Below are 16985 nucleotides of genomic sequence, written 5' to 3'. Positions count from 1 at the left end.
ACATCTCCCACTTGAGCCCTCTTCAGACTCACAATAACCTGTGACGTAGATTTGCCTCTTGATCATCCGCATTTACAGATGAGAACACTGAGGCCCAGAGGTAAAGTGAGTTGCTTAAAGCCCACTAGTGAGTGTTGAGCTGTGCTTTGAAACCAAGGCCTCTGTCCTTCATACTGTATCTGTCCCCAGAGCTGCAAAAGACCGGACAAGCCCATCAAACCGTTGCTGACACTTCACAGGCTGCAGCGGCCCAAACTGCTGCGCTGCTGCCCTGGGGGCAAGACTCAAAAACTATGCCCAGGAGACCGGATGCACCAGCAATGGCAGGAAATACAGGGGTAAAGGAGCTCTGAGGAATCGCAGATGCTTGCAATAAATTCTCTCAAAAAGATCCAGGAAATTGGCTTTTCCCAAGGGACTTCTACCAGCCCCAAAGTAGAAGCTGCCTCCTGTGTATTTATGACCTGAGGATGACCGTCAGAATAACCTGCAGGAATGGTCAGGCTTGGCGCAAGAGGGCCTGTGGGCCAATGACTGCTTTGAACTTAACAAAGGGTTTTGGCGGGGGGATGGGGGTCGGGAATAACCAAGTGTTTGATGCCTATTGGTTCACTGTTGTGGCCTCTCCCGTTGCGGAGCACAGGCTCCGGACGCGCAGGCTCAGCGGCCATGGCTCAGGGGCCCAGCCGGTCCGCGGCATGAGGGATCCTCCCCGACCTGGGCACGAGCCCGCGTCCCCTGCATCGGCAGGCGGACTCTCAACCACTGCGCCACCAGGGAAGCCTGGCCTCACATTTTTAAACATCGACTTCTAACAGGTTTTTTTCCCCTCTCATTTTACAGATAAAGTTTGCTTTAGGAAATTTACAAGAGTCACACAGGGACTTCCCTGGTGGTGCAGTGGTTCAGAATCCGCCTGCCGATGCAGGGGACACGGGTTCAATCCCTGGTCCCAGAAGATCCCACATGCCACAGAGCAACTAAGCCCGTGCGGCACAACTACTGAGCCCGTGTGCTGCAACTACTGAAGCCCATGCACCTAGAGCTGGTGCTCTGCAACAAGAGAAGCCACCATAATGAGAAGCCCGCACACCGCACCACAACGAAGAATAGTCCCCGCTCTCCACAACTGGAGAAAACCTGCGCTCAGCAACAAAGACCCAACGCAGCCAAAAATAAATCAAAAAAAAATTTTTTTAATTGACAAATACAAAAGTCAGACAAGTGTAAAGAATCAAGTGGGGAAGATTGTCATCCCATCAGCCACAAGCAGAATCAACCTTTTGGCCTATTTTCTTCCAGTTATTTCCTGTACAGTTTTCTTTCCATAGTTGAGATCATAATGTATATAAAGGATATCCTGCTTTTGTATCCCACTTAGAGTATATCATAAGCTTTTCCCTTGTATATTGAACAATAAATGTATTCATTCACTTCAACCCTTAGTAGATGCAAGGCAAATATTCTTAGGCAATTTATTAGCGGTTTGTTGCACTATTTGTTGTCAATATGAGAGATGGTTTAGTTTAGCGGCTGAGAATACTGACTCTGGAGTCAGGCTGCCTGAGTTTGAATCCTGACTCTGCCACCTCCTAGCTGTGTGATCTTGGACAAATTAATTAACCTCTCTGGTTCTCTTTCCTTACCCGTAAAATAAGAATAGTAATATCTACCTCACAAAGTGGTTCTAAAGATTAAACGAGTTAATTACACAAAAAGTGTAATTACTGTACCATGGCACAGTAAGCATGGGTAAGTGATAGCTATTAGCAATATATGAGCGCATCATAGATTATTCAACCATTTTCCCACAGCTGGACATTAAGGTCATTTTCAATGTTTCCGCTATTATAAATAGTCCTGCAATAAACCATTTACAGCATGCATGACAGGAGGAAAAGTGGATTGAAAGTCCATTGTGAAGGCATGCCACGATAAGCCATGAAGAATTAAGAAAGTCAAAATAAATGACCCAGGGGAAGAGTATTTCTTGGAAGGAGACATCAGATTAACTTGAAGAGATGATATTTAGTTCTACTTGACAAACATTTATTGAACACTATGGGCCAAGAAAGGGTCTAGACTAGATCAGGGAACACCAAGATGAATAGAAGACACCAAGATGATCAAGGGACAGGCTCCACCCTCAAGGAGCTTTAGTCAGATTTACAAAAATTCCACAACTGTTACCTCCAAGAGGATATTTTCACCATGATATATTTCTACATATCACCTATGTGGACAGCAATCACAGAATGCCAAATTTCAAAAGACCAATGCAGCCAAAGGTACAAACCCAGTCAGTCCTTCCCCCAGCTGCCCATTGGGAAGGCTTGATCGAGAATGCCTGCTTCACAGAAGGGCTGGACCTTGGGAATGGCAGCCATCAAGCTCTTAGTATAGTGTCTGCACATAGTAAATGCTCAAAAACTACAGCTAACCTAAAGCTAAGCACTTCCTACATGCCAAGTGCTCCGTCAAGCACTTTTCAGACATTCTGTCATTCATTGAACCCTTGCAGCAACCCTATTAGGTAGCTACTACTGACTTTATTATTCATATTTTGTAGACGAGGAAACTGAGAGGTAAGTGACTTACCAAGGGTCACACAAGCAGTAAGTGGTGAAGCTGGATTCTTAACCGAGTTTTAATTTCTTGCAGTAAGCTAATGGCCAGTGTTAGGTTCTGGTGACTTAGACACTCAGAGGATTATGCCATTGTTTATTGTATTTCACCAAGTGTATTTTACACATCTCTCCCCAAAGACAGCTGATGTTTTTTTGAGAGAAGCCACACAACACACAGGATACCAACGTAAGAATCAACAGACTGAATTTTACTCCCAGCTCCTGCGATTCAGCATGCAGACCTCAGCCAAGGCACTACTTTTGTCAAACGAGGGCAGTTGGACTAAATAAGTTGTTTCCAAACCTGGCTGACATTTGGAATCACCTACAAAAATCCTGTAAAATGTAAGTTTTAGTCTCTCCCCCAGTGGTTCTGGGGCTGGATTCTGGGTGTCTGTAATTGTTAACACTCTCCCCAGGCAATGCTGAAGATCAGCAGAATTTGCAGACAAAACACTAGGTTACTTCTAAGGCTTTCTAGGTTCCTTAGAAGAAGCTCCTCCACAGGGTAAACACTAGGTTACTTCTAAGGCTTTCTAGGTTCCTTAGAAGAAGCTCCTCCACAGGGTAAACACTAGGTTACTTCTAAGGCTTTCTAGGTTCCTTAGAAGAAGTTCCTCCACAGGGTAAAAGGCCACCAACCATGGCTGACCATGTGGTACTCCATGAGCAGGGGAGCCTTCTCTCCTGGCACTGCCTCAAGCAAGGTGCCCTTTGCCATGGATTATGAATTTTAGGCAGCTGAGACGTGGCAGCAGCCCCAACTGCTATCTCATTAACCGTCATCACCAATAGTTAACTGATCACAACCAGCTGGACAATGACTTTTGTCCAGGTCATATTTCCCCACTGCAGGGATAGTTTCTAACATACAGATGCCTCCTGCAAAGCTACATTAATTTCCCAACCCCTCTTTGTATAGCGTACAGCACAAAATCTTTGGTAACTTCCCACAAGAAACCTGAGTGTAGAGCTGTAGCGTTCACCTAGCTTGTGGGGAGATTGGTGATTTGAATTAGCCGGTAACTATCTCTGCTTTGGCCTAAGTGTGTGGGCAATTAGATAAGCATTCAGGGAGCACTGACAAAGTTCAGTGCAGGAAGTAGCCCCTGAATGAAGAAGCATTATCCATTACATGGCGGTATAATAAAGTACCAACTGTCTAGTTCAATTAGCAAGCAGGAGGTCTATAAAGCTAATAACAGCCTGCATCTCTCTAACCTAAATGGCTCAGAGCATCGCAAGGTCATGAACTGAAGGCCTTAGAATGACTCCATCCAGAAGGCAGGGACACCAGGGCAGGCCCACTGGGGCCGAAGATTTGTGTGTGTTTGTGAATGTTTGGGGATGAGGATTACAGGCACTTGTATTCAAAGGGTTGTATCAACTTCAGCTCCGGATCCCATCAAGTAGGCTGTATTTCCAGGGAGCGAGGGATATCATCTATAGTATATCTTTGGCAGTTCCTCTGTGAGGTCTTTCTCAAACTTACAGGAAGGATGAATACTAGGAAACTCATTTCCTTGCCCAAGAAAGATGCGAAGGTCATAAGGCCACATTCAGGAGGGATTTTTATTTGCAGAATCTGGGACTCATCTGATGGTTGAGTTCAAGAGAAAGGGGCACAGCGCACTTGCTTGATTTTTTTTTAATTAATTAATTTATTTATTTTTGGCGGTGTTGGGTCTTCGTTTCTGGGCGAGGGCTTTCTCTAGTTGTGGCAAGCGGGGGCCACTCTTCATCGCGGTGTGCAGGCCTCTCACTATTGCGGCCTCTCTTGTTGCTGAGCACAGGCTCCGGACACGCAGGCTCAGCGGCCATGGCTCGCCGGCCCAGCCACTCTGCGGCATGTGGGATCTTTCCAGACCAGGGCTCGAACCTGTGTTCCCTGCATTGGCAGGCAGATTCTCAACCACTGTGCCACCAGGGAAGCCCTATCTGCTTGATTTTAATTTCCCCACTTAAATATGTGTTACTCATTTGAAGAACGCCCAAGGCACTTTCCTAACATATCTTTCAATTGATCTCTATTTTGCAGATAAATCAACTGAGGTCAGGAGACTCAAATGACCTAACAAAGAGCACCTAGCTAATAAAAGTTTGGACTAAAGTCCACATCTGACTCTGTTGTAGATGATAATCAGGGGCCACAGGGCAGCCCAGAAAGTATAGAGAGAACAAAAGACTTGAGAAAAAGCAGAAATTGCTGTGGGCCAGCCTCCCTGGGCCAGCCTCCCGGAACCTGAAGCCCCTGAGAGGAATCGGTACCTGCTAATTATCTTCTGACTTTTCTTAGTGGTCAGGGCTGGCTTTTCAGCCTGTCTCTTCAAGGGGCTAAGAAAAACAAAGAAAGTGATAAGAAGAGATTGTAGGAAATGACCAGAAGACTGGTGCAATGTTACTGTTGCTGCTGGGAAGAAGGAAGTCCCTAATCTGAGATAGCTTTGTGTGAAGCTGATCCTCTGATAATACATTTCCTTCACCCAGGGTTTCGGCATAGAGGGGGAGGTGGCTTTACTGCTTCTTAGATCTCAGGAGGCAGAAGAAATCGTAATTCTTAGTTACTGATTACTGAGGTGAAATAAAGCATGTTCCAGAATGATCTGAGAGATAATAACTTCCACAAGTTACTGAACCAGGAACTAAACTATGCGGTTAGTAAATCCTCACAAAGCCCCTGTGCAGGGTGCATCATTAACTGCATTTGGAAACGAGATAACTGAGGCTTCAGGAGTTTAAGTAATTGGTGGAAGGCCGCATGCCTCATAATTGGCAGAGCTGGGGATTGAACCAACATGTATATGACTTCAAAGCCGCTCTTTAACCACTACGCTTATCAGTTTTTCCTTGAAGGCAATGTGATGTGACAATGACGTGACTCATCTCCCCATTATCGTTCCACCTAGGACTTGCTTATACTTTTTCATTCCTCTGAAATGCCTCCTTCATCTCGCCTCTACCTGCATGAACACAACCCGTCCTCTAAGGTCTAGTTCAACCCTAAGCTGCTCCAGGAAGCCCTGAGTCCAAACTGACCTATTCCTTCTCCAAAGTCTTATTAACACCTGCAGAATTTCCTGGGGCCATTTATTTCATTCATTAAATGTATAACTAAGTACTCTTTCAAATAAAATGCATTAGATATTTCATAGAAGCACTCTTTGTCTTAAACAAATAAATCTACAAATCAGGATAAATTTTTCGTAACACATTCAGAGAGGTGATTTGAATTGGTTCAGGATTTTTTCTCCTCACTTAGCCATTCCCCAAACTTTGATCCAGGATCACAGGGATAAAGAAGTAGGGGTCCCTCCTGGCTCCATCCATGGCCAGGAAACAGACTTGCTCCTCTTAGCTGACATTTGCCTCTCTGATCCCCTCCAAGGTCTTTAATAAAATTCCAAAAAGGCCATACCTCTGCCGTGTGCCTCTCCATCATGTTGATGACACAGCTCGTTCCCTAAATAACTAATGAGGCGGTAGCTAACTCTGTCGTAGTGGCACATCAGTAGGCTTTGGGATCGAGCAAAACAAAGTTTGACTGCTGCCTTGCTTTTTGCTGGGCAGGTGGCTTTGAGAAAGACCATTAATCTCTCTGAGCCTATGAAACGGAGGTACTATAGTCCTTGAAGGACCACAGTAAGTATCAGCGATAATGCTGTTATGTGCTGTGCGAGGCAACTAATAGGTACTCAAAAGGTGGAAGCTATTATAATTGTTAGATGTGAACCCGATCAAAAAAAGAAGAAAAACTAACTTTTTTTAACCTTAGGGCCAATTAAAACACACACACACATACAAACGCTTATGACCTTGTGTAAGAAGCCTCCTTCTTCTCCTCTTCTTTTTCTTCTCTTAATCTCATTAAAAATTAACCATTGTAATTATGATTATCTGCTGTTATAGACTGAATGCTTATGTCCTCCCAAAATTCATATGTTGAGAAAAAAAACCTAGGGAATTCCCTGGCAGTCCAGTGGTTAGGACTCCGTGCTCCCACTGCAGGGGGCCTAGGTTTGATCCCTGGTCAGGGAACTAAGATCCCGCATGCCACGTGGCGAGGCCAAAAAAAAAAAATGGTATTAGGAAGTGGGGTCTTTGGGAGATGATTAGGTCATGAGGGTAGAGCCCTCATGAATGGGATTAGCACCCTTATAAAAGTTGCCTGAGAAAGTCCCCTTATCTCTTTCTACCACACGAGGACACAGAGAAAAGATGAGCATCTATGAACAGTAAGCAGACCCTCCACCAGACACTGAATCTGCCAATGCCTTGATTGTGGACTTCTCAGCCTCCAGAACTATAAGAAATAAATTTTTGTTCTTAATAAGTCACCCAATCTATAGTATTTTGTTACAGGAGCCCAAACATCTAAGATACCTACTTCATGAGATAGACAAAGGTCCGTGAGAAAATTAGCACTTCATTTTGGCTTCTGAAGATGCCTGCTCACATCTGGGCATATTGAAAAAGAAGCAACATGGAGACAACTTTCTCATGTTTAACCCTGAAATTATAGGCCTTGGACTAAATCAGAGAGCTGGAGGCCACAGTAGGGTCTTGTGCTAGTGGTTGCTCATCACCATGTGAGAAAAACTCAAGGTATCACTGGGAGACTTTTCTACATTCATAGGATGTCAAAGATTATCTCATGTCCCTCATGAGGAAATGGACTCCAGGGTGATAGAGAAACGCTGCCTGCACGATGATGGAGCCCAAAGCAAAACCTGGACTCTAGGTGCTCAGATCTCTGTCGGCTACCCCCATCCATTGGCTTAAAGGCATTACTGAGCAACACTTGGTACTAGCTGTGTGCTTCTTGGGGGTAGAAGGCAGGAGGAGACAGGGCTCCAGCCCTGTAGGAGTTCACAGGATGCAGAAGCAAGAGTTACCCTCAGACAGCCATGAAGGAACAGCTTCATGATTCAGAGCTCAGTGGGGCACACCCAAGCCCTAAGTAAGCTCCACACTACGGGACGTATACTTGCTTTTTCCCTAGAACCATCCACCTGAGGCAGCATATATAACTGTTAATGTAGTTAATAGACTCTGGTGCCAGACTATCTGGAATTGAATCCTAGGTCACCCAAAGAATAGCTGAGCAACCTTGGGCAAGTTACTTAATCTCTCTGTGCCTCAACTTTCCCATAGGTAAAGCATAGACAGTATTGTAAAGATGACATAATACAACGTAAAGTAATTTTTTAAAATGTCAGCACAAGGACTTTACTGGTGGTCCAGTGGTTAGGACTTCGTCTTCCAATGCAGGGGGTGCAGGTTTGATCCCTGGTCGGGGGGCTAAGATCCCACACGTCTCGCGGCCAAAAAACCAAAACAAAACAGAAGCAATATCGTAACAAATTCAATAAAGACTTAAGACAAAATAAAATAATAAAATAAAATAAAGTAATCTGTCAACACAGGGCTTCCCTGGTGGCGCAGTGGTTAAGAATCTGCCTGCCAATGCAAGGGACATGGGTTCGAGCCCTGGTCCGGGAAAATCCCACAAGCCACGGAACAGCTAAGCCCGTGCACCACAACTACTGAGCCCGTGTGCCACAACTACTGAAGCTCTCACGCCTAGAGCCCGTTCTCTGCAAAAGAGAAGCCACTGCAGTGAGAAGCCCACACACCGCAGCAAAGAGTAGCCCCTGCTCGCCGTAACTAGAGAAAGCCTGCACAGCAACGAAGACACAACACAGCCAATAAATAAATAAATAAATGAAATACACTTACTTAAAAGAAAAAAAAATGTCAGCACAGAGTAAGTACTCAATGGACGTTAGCCATAATTATTATATAAGTACTCACATTATTAGAGGGAAAATTTAATATTTGATGAATATTTACATATACATACTCGATACGCCATCAAATAATATTTGATGAATGAATGAATGAACAAATTAATGCAATTGGAGTCAGAGAAGGAAGGGAGTTTTGCAGCAGGCTGAAGTGCTCAGGGAAGTTTTCCTCATAGAGGCCAGACCTCATCTCCGCATTTAAGGAAGTGTAGAATGTGAGAAGCATGAGAGAGGAAGAAACGAAACATGTTTACACTTTCAAAGGATCTATTACACGAAGACATATGTTGAAAGATGTTTACTGTAGTGTTCTTTTTCTGCAAATATTGGAAACAGCCTAAAGAGCCACCGAGACAATCAAATACGATTTGATGAATTCATACAATGAATTACTTTGAATCCATTAAAATGATATTTTCAAACAATGCTTAATAACAGATATGCTCAGATTATAATAAATTACCCAAAAAACACACACGTTATAGACAATTTGTATGTAAAAAGAAGGAAAGGAAATTACCAAAATGTTAGAAGGAAGGAATAGGGATCATTTTGTTTCTTTCAATCTTGCTTAATTTTTCAAATTGTCTACAATGGGCATGTATTATTTTAATAATTTTGTTTGCTTTTAACTGTGGTAATATATAACATAAAATCTGCCATTTTGACCATCTTCAGGTATACAGTTTAATTAATAATATTTTTTATTTAAAGTCTTGTGTTTTTCTCAGGTGAAGAAGGTCCCCAGACTCAAGACCTTGCTGATGCTGCCAGCCTGTCATGGTGGCCCAACCAGCGCTCTGAGTGGAAGCATGACCACTGCTGGTACCCAAACACTCCCACCCCTCTGCCCTACTAAACACCATTATGATCCTGGAGAATGTAACCGCCTGCTGAGAGTTGGCACTTCGGCCCTCCAGTGTGGGGGGTGATTTCTCCCTAAGTCAGAGTGTTAGCAGGCTTCTCATGTCTGCGTAATGAGGGGCCTCTCCCATCCCCAAGCCTCTTCATTTTGTCTCTGATATTGTTCCGCATAAATGTGGCTTTCAGGTATTGCCTCCCATGCTCACAAATCTCGGGGGGGTCCCCCTCTGGCTCCAGAATTCCCCCAGAATTCCTTTGTACCTCCTGGAAAGTGTAAAAAGCAGGAATGTGGAGACTCTTCACCTAGTTCTGAAGGCTTGGCCTCGTGCTGCAGCTTGCATGATGAATCAGCACACAAGTTAGAGAGAACACCTTGTGTAACAGAAGCCTGGCCAGAGGGAAGAGCCATCTGGCCACAGGCCTGTGTGTCTGCTACGTGCCCAGGGCCAAGGGGGAAATGCCAGCCTTGAAGTGTCTCTTCAGTTTTCCTGTGATTCCACCATTTCTTATATCCATTCTCTTCCTTCTCTATTTTTACATTCTAGTTCATTTACTCAACAGTCATTATTAACCTCTAACCATTCCCCAGGCACTATGGTAGGGATGAGATATGGACACCAAAAATAGTGGTAATAATCTATTAACTGCCAACACTGTGTTAAAACGCTTTCTCTGCACTGTCCCATTTAACACTTACAATAACTCCACAAAGAAGACACTGTTTCCTCCATTTTATACATTATAAAGGTGAGGCTAAGGAAGGATAAGACATCTTCACAAGAGAACTTCTGGGTAAAAATGGCAAAATGCCTCTAGATTAGAGGATCTGCCTCACACAACACCCAACACCCAACATTTTACACAATGAATGGCAGAAGAAAAAAACAGCAAAACGTTAAAAAAAAATTACCAGCAATTTCCACTTTTGGTATGGACAAATAAACACCTACCAGATCCTGCTCTCCCAACAGATAACAGCTATAAACACTAGACAAAATACAGAAACCTGCAACCTGAAGGTTTGCTGAGAGAAAATAGAAGCAGACAGAATCTGGAGGACAGTCACACCTTGGAAGAAGGTAATGACAAAAGGTGAGTTACCCTTTTTTGTAGTTTTTAGCCTGGGAACAGGCTGAGGTCAGCACCATTTGTGGTGGCTAAGACTCGGATAAAAAAAATTCATACTCCTTCTGGCCTAAAGAACCAAAGAACAGAGTATGCTGGAAAGTCACGGTAGAGGGAAAATATTGAAAAGGAGTGATCTAAAGAGAGAGAGAGACCACAAATTCTGTGTATAAACTCTCACCAAGTTTCTCTCAGATTCTGAACCACACAGGCGTAAGGCAGACTCAAAGCAGTAGATCTAAAGATAGAGGAAATGAGCTGAGACTTGAGCTGCTCCCCAAAGGGCAGAGTGTTGACTTTGAATTGACCTAAGTGCATTTACTTGCTAAAGCCAAACACTTCAGAGGACTATAATAGGATATGGAATCTCCATAACATTAAATTCATAATGTCTAAGATATAATTCAAAATTACTCAACATACAAAGAACCAGAGAATATGATCCAGGCTTAAGAGAAAAGACAATCAACTGAGACCAAGCCCAATATGATCCAAGTGTTGGAATCAATCTAAAGATCACCAAGCAGCTATTAAAATTACACTCAATGAAGTCAAAGAAAAAAATGCTTTCAATAAATGAAAGGCAGGAAATCTCAAATGAGAAGTAGAAATTATATTTTTAAAGAACCAATGGGAATTCTAAAACTGAAAAACTAGAATATTTGAAATTAAAAATTCTCTGGATGGACTTGATGAAAAAAAGAGTCAAAGGGCTTCTCTGGTGGCACAGTGGTTAAGAATCCACCTGCCGATGCAGGGGACCTGGGTTTGAGCCCTGGTCTGGGAAGATCCCACATGCCACAGAGCAGCTAAGCCCGTGCACCACAACTACTGAAGCCCGTGCACCACAACTACTGAAGCCCATGTGCCTAGAGCCTGTGCTCTACAACAAGAGAAGCCACCAAAAGGAGAAGCCCACGTACCGCAACAAAGAGTAGCCCCTGCTCGCTGTAACTAGAGAAAGCCCACGCACAGCAACAAAGACCCAATGCAGCCAAAAATAAATAAATAAATTTATTTAAAAATGAGTCAAAAAACTTGAAGACAAATCAATAGAAATTTTCTACCTGAAGAACAGAAAGAAAAAGAGACATCGAAAAATATAAACAGAGTCTAAGGGACCCGTGGAACAATAAAAAATGTCTACATACATGTAATTTGAATTCCAAAGGTGGAAAAAAGAAAAAATGAGGCCAAAAAATTGTTTTTGAAGGAATAATGGCTTAATTTTTTCCCAATTTATTGAAAGACAAATTTATAGATTCAAGAAGTTCAATGAACCTGAAGCAGCATAAGTATACATAAAGACACACATTGGTATATCATAGTTAAACTTTTGGAAACTAAAATAAGGAGAAGTTTTTGAAAGCAACCAGAGGAAAAGAATGATGCATCACATAGTGGAAGAGCCATTTGAATAACTGCTGAATTCTTGTTAGAAACTAGAGACCAGAAGACAGTGGAACATCTTTAAAGTGCTGGGGGAGGGGACACGGGACACCCAGAATTCTATGTTCATTGAAAATATCCTTCCAAAATAAAGGCCAAGTAAAGGCATTTTTAAAAATCCACCAGCAGTAACAAGGAAAGAAGTTCAACCTTAGGCCATGAATCTTTAAAAGAAGTTGTCCAAGAAAGGAAAAGAGAGTTCTGATGTGGTCCACATGTTTCATAATCTCATACTTACCTTCCCGAGAAGTAGTATGGAGGAAAATAAATGAAATGGAAAAATCCTGATAATTTGCAGGAATTGCAACACCCCCTATTCCAATTTGGAAAGAATATGACTGAGAGGGTGAAAAGGCAAGTTGGAGAGAAGTCAAGAGAAAGCACCTGGGAGCAGCAGTACTGAACACCGTGGGACCATGGTAGAGTGAAGGAGGACATCCAAGGCTTGACAGTTTCCGGATCACTGCTGGGTGGGGCAAGCCCACAAGAGTGGTACACACACCCAGCTGGGTGGCATGGGTACTGGAACTACAGATTTTAATGGGATCTCAGAAAAGCACAGGTCGGGTCCCATAACAAAAGCTGAATGCAGCCCTATCCCCTCCCCATGCCCTAAAACTACAGAAAAGTGGACAGCAAGCAACTCACAGCCTTGAGCTATAGTTCTGATGGGAAGACAATTGAATTTTAGATAAGATAGGATAAGTTTCAAGGAGAAGTCACCCAGATTCTGTATCAAACCAAAGGAGATTAAAGTGTCAAAGAGACAAGGTGTGTAGCAAAATCCTGCTTCGGATCTGACAAATAACTTAGAAAAATAAACGGGTAACAGAATAGATGCAGCTGAACATCAAATTATTTTCATAGAGGGGAGACTTGAGATAATCATGATGAATATTGAAGAAAGGACATGAAATTTAAAACAAAGAATAGATGACAAAGACTATCTAACATAAGAAGTTTTGGTGTCCTGGGAATGAAGAGCTACAATAATTAAGTTGAGAAACTGTAGAAATGTAATAGAGGAAAATTTCTCCAAAATGTAAGAATTCAACCTTTTAATCCAAAAGATGTGCTGTTTTCCAGTAATATTGGTTTAAAAAAGAGAGAGAGAGAGAGAGAGAGAGACATCTAGACATGCGCTTGTTAATTTAAGTTAAGGAAATTTTTTTTAAAAGGTTTCCTTAGGTATTCAGGAAGAATAGTCCAATCACCTATAAGGGTGAAAAAAAATAGATTTTCTATTGCAGTGTTCAGTGGCAGAGGACAGTGGAGCAATGTCTACAAAGTTTCAAGGGAAAGAAAAAGTGACCCCAAAATATTACATCCCTTCAAAATTCCATTCAAGTATAAATGCAAAAGGCAGATGTTCTCAAATATGCAAGGAATATAGCATGCATGCCTGAGCCCTTCTTGAAAACATAAGCTCTACCTGACCAAGAGTTGAATCAGAATAAAACACTCAGAAATAGAAGTGCTGGGGCAAAAACCCTAGTGGTGAGCATAAAACCCATGTAAATATCAAAGCAAGGTTGAGTAACAGGGGAAGTTACAGGACAGAATGGATTGAAACTGTCACAACCTTTGCAAAGAAATAATACTGACCAGTGAAAAACAGTAGGAGGGGAGAAAGAGGTGGGAAGAAGCGTAATAGTGCTGGTCTCATATTTTCTAGGAGGCCATCAGTTGGTGATATCCAAAATTAAAATACGATGTTTGAAAGCAAATTAACTCCAACTTTTAATGGTTTTTTTTTACTTTTTTTTTTTTTTTTTTGGTGGTACGCGGGCCTCTCACTGTTGTGGCCTCTCCCGTTGCGGAGCACAGGCTCCAACGCGCAGGCTCAGCGGCCACGGCTCACGGGTCTAGCCACTCCGCGGTATGTGGGATCTTCCCGGACCGGGGCACGAACCCGTGTCCCCTGCATCGGCAGGCGGACTCTCAACCACTGCGCCACCAGGGAAGCCCTTAATGGTTTTTGTAATCCTTTTTCTCCTTAAACTTAGCACAGAGCCAGATAGCAAGTAATAATAGCAAACATTTACTGAGTGTTTACCATATGCTTACTGCTCTAAGCTCTTTGCACATATTAATTTATGTAATACTGTCCATAACCCCATAAAGTAGAGTCTATTTTGAGCCCCATTTTACAAAGAAGAAATGAAACACAAAGAAGTTAACTTACCTACCCAAAGCCCCAAAGCTAGCAAGTCATGGAGGCAGAATTCAAACCCAGACAGTCTGGCTCCACAGGTCATATACTTCACCCCATCCTTTCCTATAGCTCATTACCATGGGAGGTGGCCAGGGTGAGATAACAAGGGATGAGCAGAAATCCTACGAATGAGAGTGTACACTCCTGCTCCCACGAAGGCACTGAGCTTCTATTTCTTTAAACAAACTGTACACAGCCGGGTAAAGCCCTTCTGTGGGTCAATATGCAGCCTGCTCGCGAAGGCTGGTCCCTGCTTTAGAGGGATTTAAAGGAGCTGCCAATATCCTAATATCCCTCGTGGTGAAGCAACTTTTCTCTGAAAGTCAGCAATCCTTTGAATTACACTCATTTTTTATTATTGTTGTTGTATTTTTTTAACTTTCAAGCAATAGATTACGGAATACAATCCAATGGCTTCTTTTTTTTGTTTATTTGTGTATCATTCTAACATACGGATCCATTTGGAAATATCTACAATCATGCTCACAAGTAATTTTCTTTTCTGAATGGTGGGATTTGGGGTCATTTTTTTTGCTTTCTTCCTTGTACTTTTCTACAGAACATATAGCGCTTTGGTAAAAACAAAGACTTTTAAGAAAAGAAAATGAGAAACTTACTTAACTTCACATTGCTTGAAGCTAAGATGTAAACTCTTATCTCCTAGACTTTAAGAACCATGTACTTAACCATTTTGTTATCTTACCTCCTGCACCCTGGAGTTAAGTCTTAATGCAAGTAATAGATAAATGTGCTACAAATGATGAGGCATTTGAAGAGCTTGACACCATGTCCAGCAAATAATAAGTAATAAATAAATGTTTGTGGTTATAATAATCATTATTATTATTATTCACTACTACTATAGTACATTATTAGAAATGCTATGATGACTCTGGGAGGGCTCACGCCAAGGAGTACTTCCTAGAACTTCTGCTGCCAGTGTCCTTGTCCGCACGGTGAGCCACAGCCGCCACCCGCCTCTGCAGGAGACCCTCCAACACTAGCAGTTCTTTCAGATTTTCTACTTGGATGATCATGTCACCTGTGGGGGAAAGAAACAGTTTATGTCTTCATGATTGTTCCAGCACCATTTGTTGAAAAGACTATCTTGAGGGGAGTTGAGGAAGATGGCGGAAGAGTAACACGTGGAGATCACCTACCTCCCCACAGATACATCAGAAATACATCTACATGTGGAACAACTCCTACAGAACACCTACTGAACACTGGCAGAAGACCTCAGACCTCCCAAAAGGCAAGAAACCCCCCACCAACCTGGGTAGGGCAAAAGAAAAAAGAATAAACAGAGACAAAAGGATAGGGACGGGACCTGCACCAGTGGGAGGGAGCCGTGAAGGAGGAAAGGTTTCCACACACTAGGAAGCCCCTTCGCGGGTGGAGACTGAGGGTGGCGGAGGGGGGGAGAAGCTTCGGTGCCACGGAGGAGGGCACAGCGACAGGGGTGCGGTGGACAAAGCGGGGAGATTCCCACACAGAGGATCGGTGCTGACCGGCACTCACCAGCCGGAGAGGCCTGTCTGCTCACCCGCCGGGGCAGGCGGGCCTGGGAGCTGAGGCTCGGGCTTCGGTCGGAGCGCCGGGAGAGGACTGGGGTTGGCGGTGTGAACACAGCCTGAAGGGGCTAGTGCACCACAGCTAGCCTGGAGGGAGTCCGGGTAAAGGTCTGGACCTGCCGAAGGGGCAAGAGACTTTTTCATCCCTCTTTGTTTCCTGGTGCCCGAGAAGAGGGGATTAAGAGCGCTGCTTAAAGGAGCTCCAGAGACGGGCGTGAGCCGCGGCTAACAGCGCGGACCCCAGAGACGGGCATGGGACGCTAAGGCTGCTGCTGCCGCCACCAAGAAGCCTGTGTGCGAGCACAGGTCACTATCCACACCCCGCTTCCGGGAGCCTGTGCAGCCCGCCACTGCCAGGGTCCCGGGATCCAGGGACAACTTCCCCGGGAGAATGCACGGCGCGCCTGGTGCAACGTCCCGCTGGCCTCTGCAGCCGCAGGCTCGCCCCGCATCCGTGCCCCTCCCTCCCCAAGGCCTGAGTGAGCCAGAGCGCCCGAATCAGCGGCTCCTTTAACCCCGTCCTGTCTGAGCGAAGAACTGACGCCCTCAGGCGACCTACACGCAGAGGCGAGGCCAAATCCAAAGCTGAACCTGGGAGCTGCGCGAACAAAGAACAGAAAGGAAAATTTCTCCCAGCAGCCTCAGGAGCAGCAGATTAAATCTCTACAATCAGCTTGATATACCCTGCATCTGTGGAATACCTGAATAGACAACGAATCATCCCAAATTGAGGAGGTGGACTTTGGGAGCAAGATATATTATTTTTTCCCCTTTTCCTCTTTTTCTGAGTGTGTATGTGTACGCTTCTGTGTGAGATTTTGTCAGTACAGCTTTGCTTTTACCATTTGTCCTAGGGTTCTGTCCGTCCTTTTTGTTTGTTTTTACTTTTTAAAAATTTTTTTTCTTAATAATTATTTTTTATTTTAATAACTTTATTTTACCTTACTTTATTTTATTTTATCCTCTTTCTTTCTTTCTATTTTTTCTCCCTTTTATTCTGAGCCAGGTGGATGAAAGGCTCTTGGTGCTCCAGCCAGGAGTCAGTTCTGTGCCTCTGAGATGGGAGAGCCAACCTCAGGACACAGGTCCGCAAGAGACCTCCCAGCTCCACATAATATCAAACGGCGAAAATCTCCCAGAGATCTCCATCTCAACACCAAAAGCCAGGAGTCAGTTCTGTGCCTCTGAGATGGGAGAGCCAACCTCAGGACACAGGTCCGCAAGAGACCTCCCAGCTCCACATAATATCAAACGGCGAAAATCTCCCAGAGATCTCCATCTCAACACCAAAACCCAGCTTCACTCAATCACCAGCAAGCTACAGTGC

The sequence above is a fragment of the Neophocaena asiaeorientalis genome, unplaced genomic scaffold, assembly GCF_003031525.2.
Source record: "Neophocaena asiaeorientalis asiaeorientalis breed wild unplaced genomic scaffold, Neophocaena_asiaeorientalis_V1.1 scaffold225, whole genome shotgun sequence".
Taxonomy (NCBI): Eukaryota; Metazoa; Chordata; class Mammalia; order Artiodactyla; family Phocoenidae; genus Neophocaena; species Neophocaena asiaeorientalis.
Note: the sequence above shows the minus strand (reverse complement) of the source record.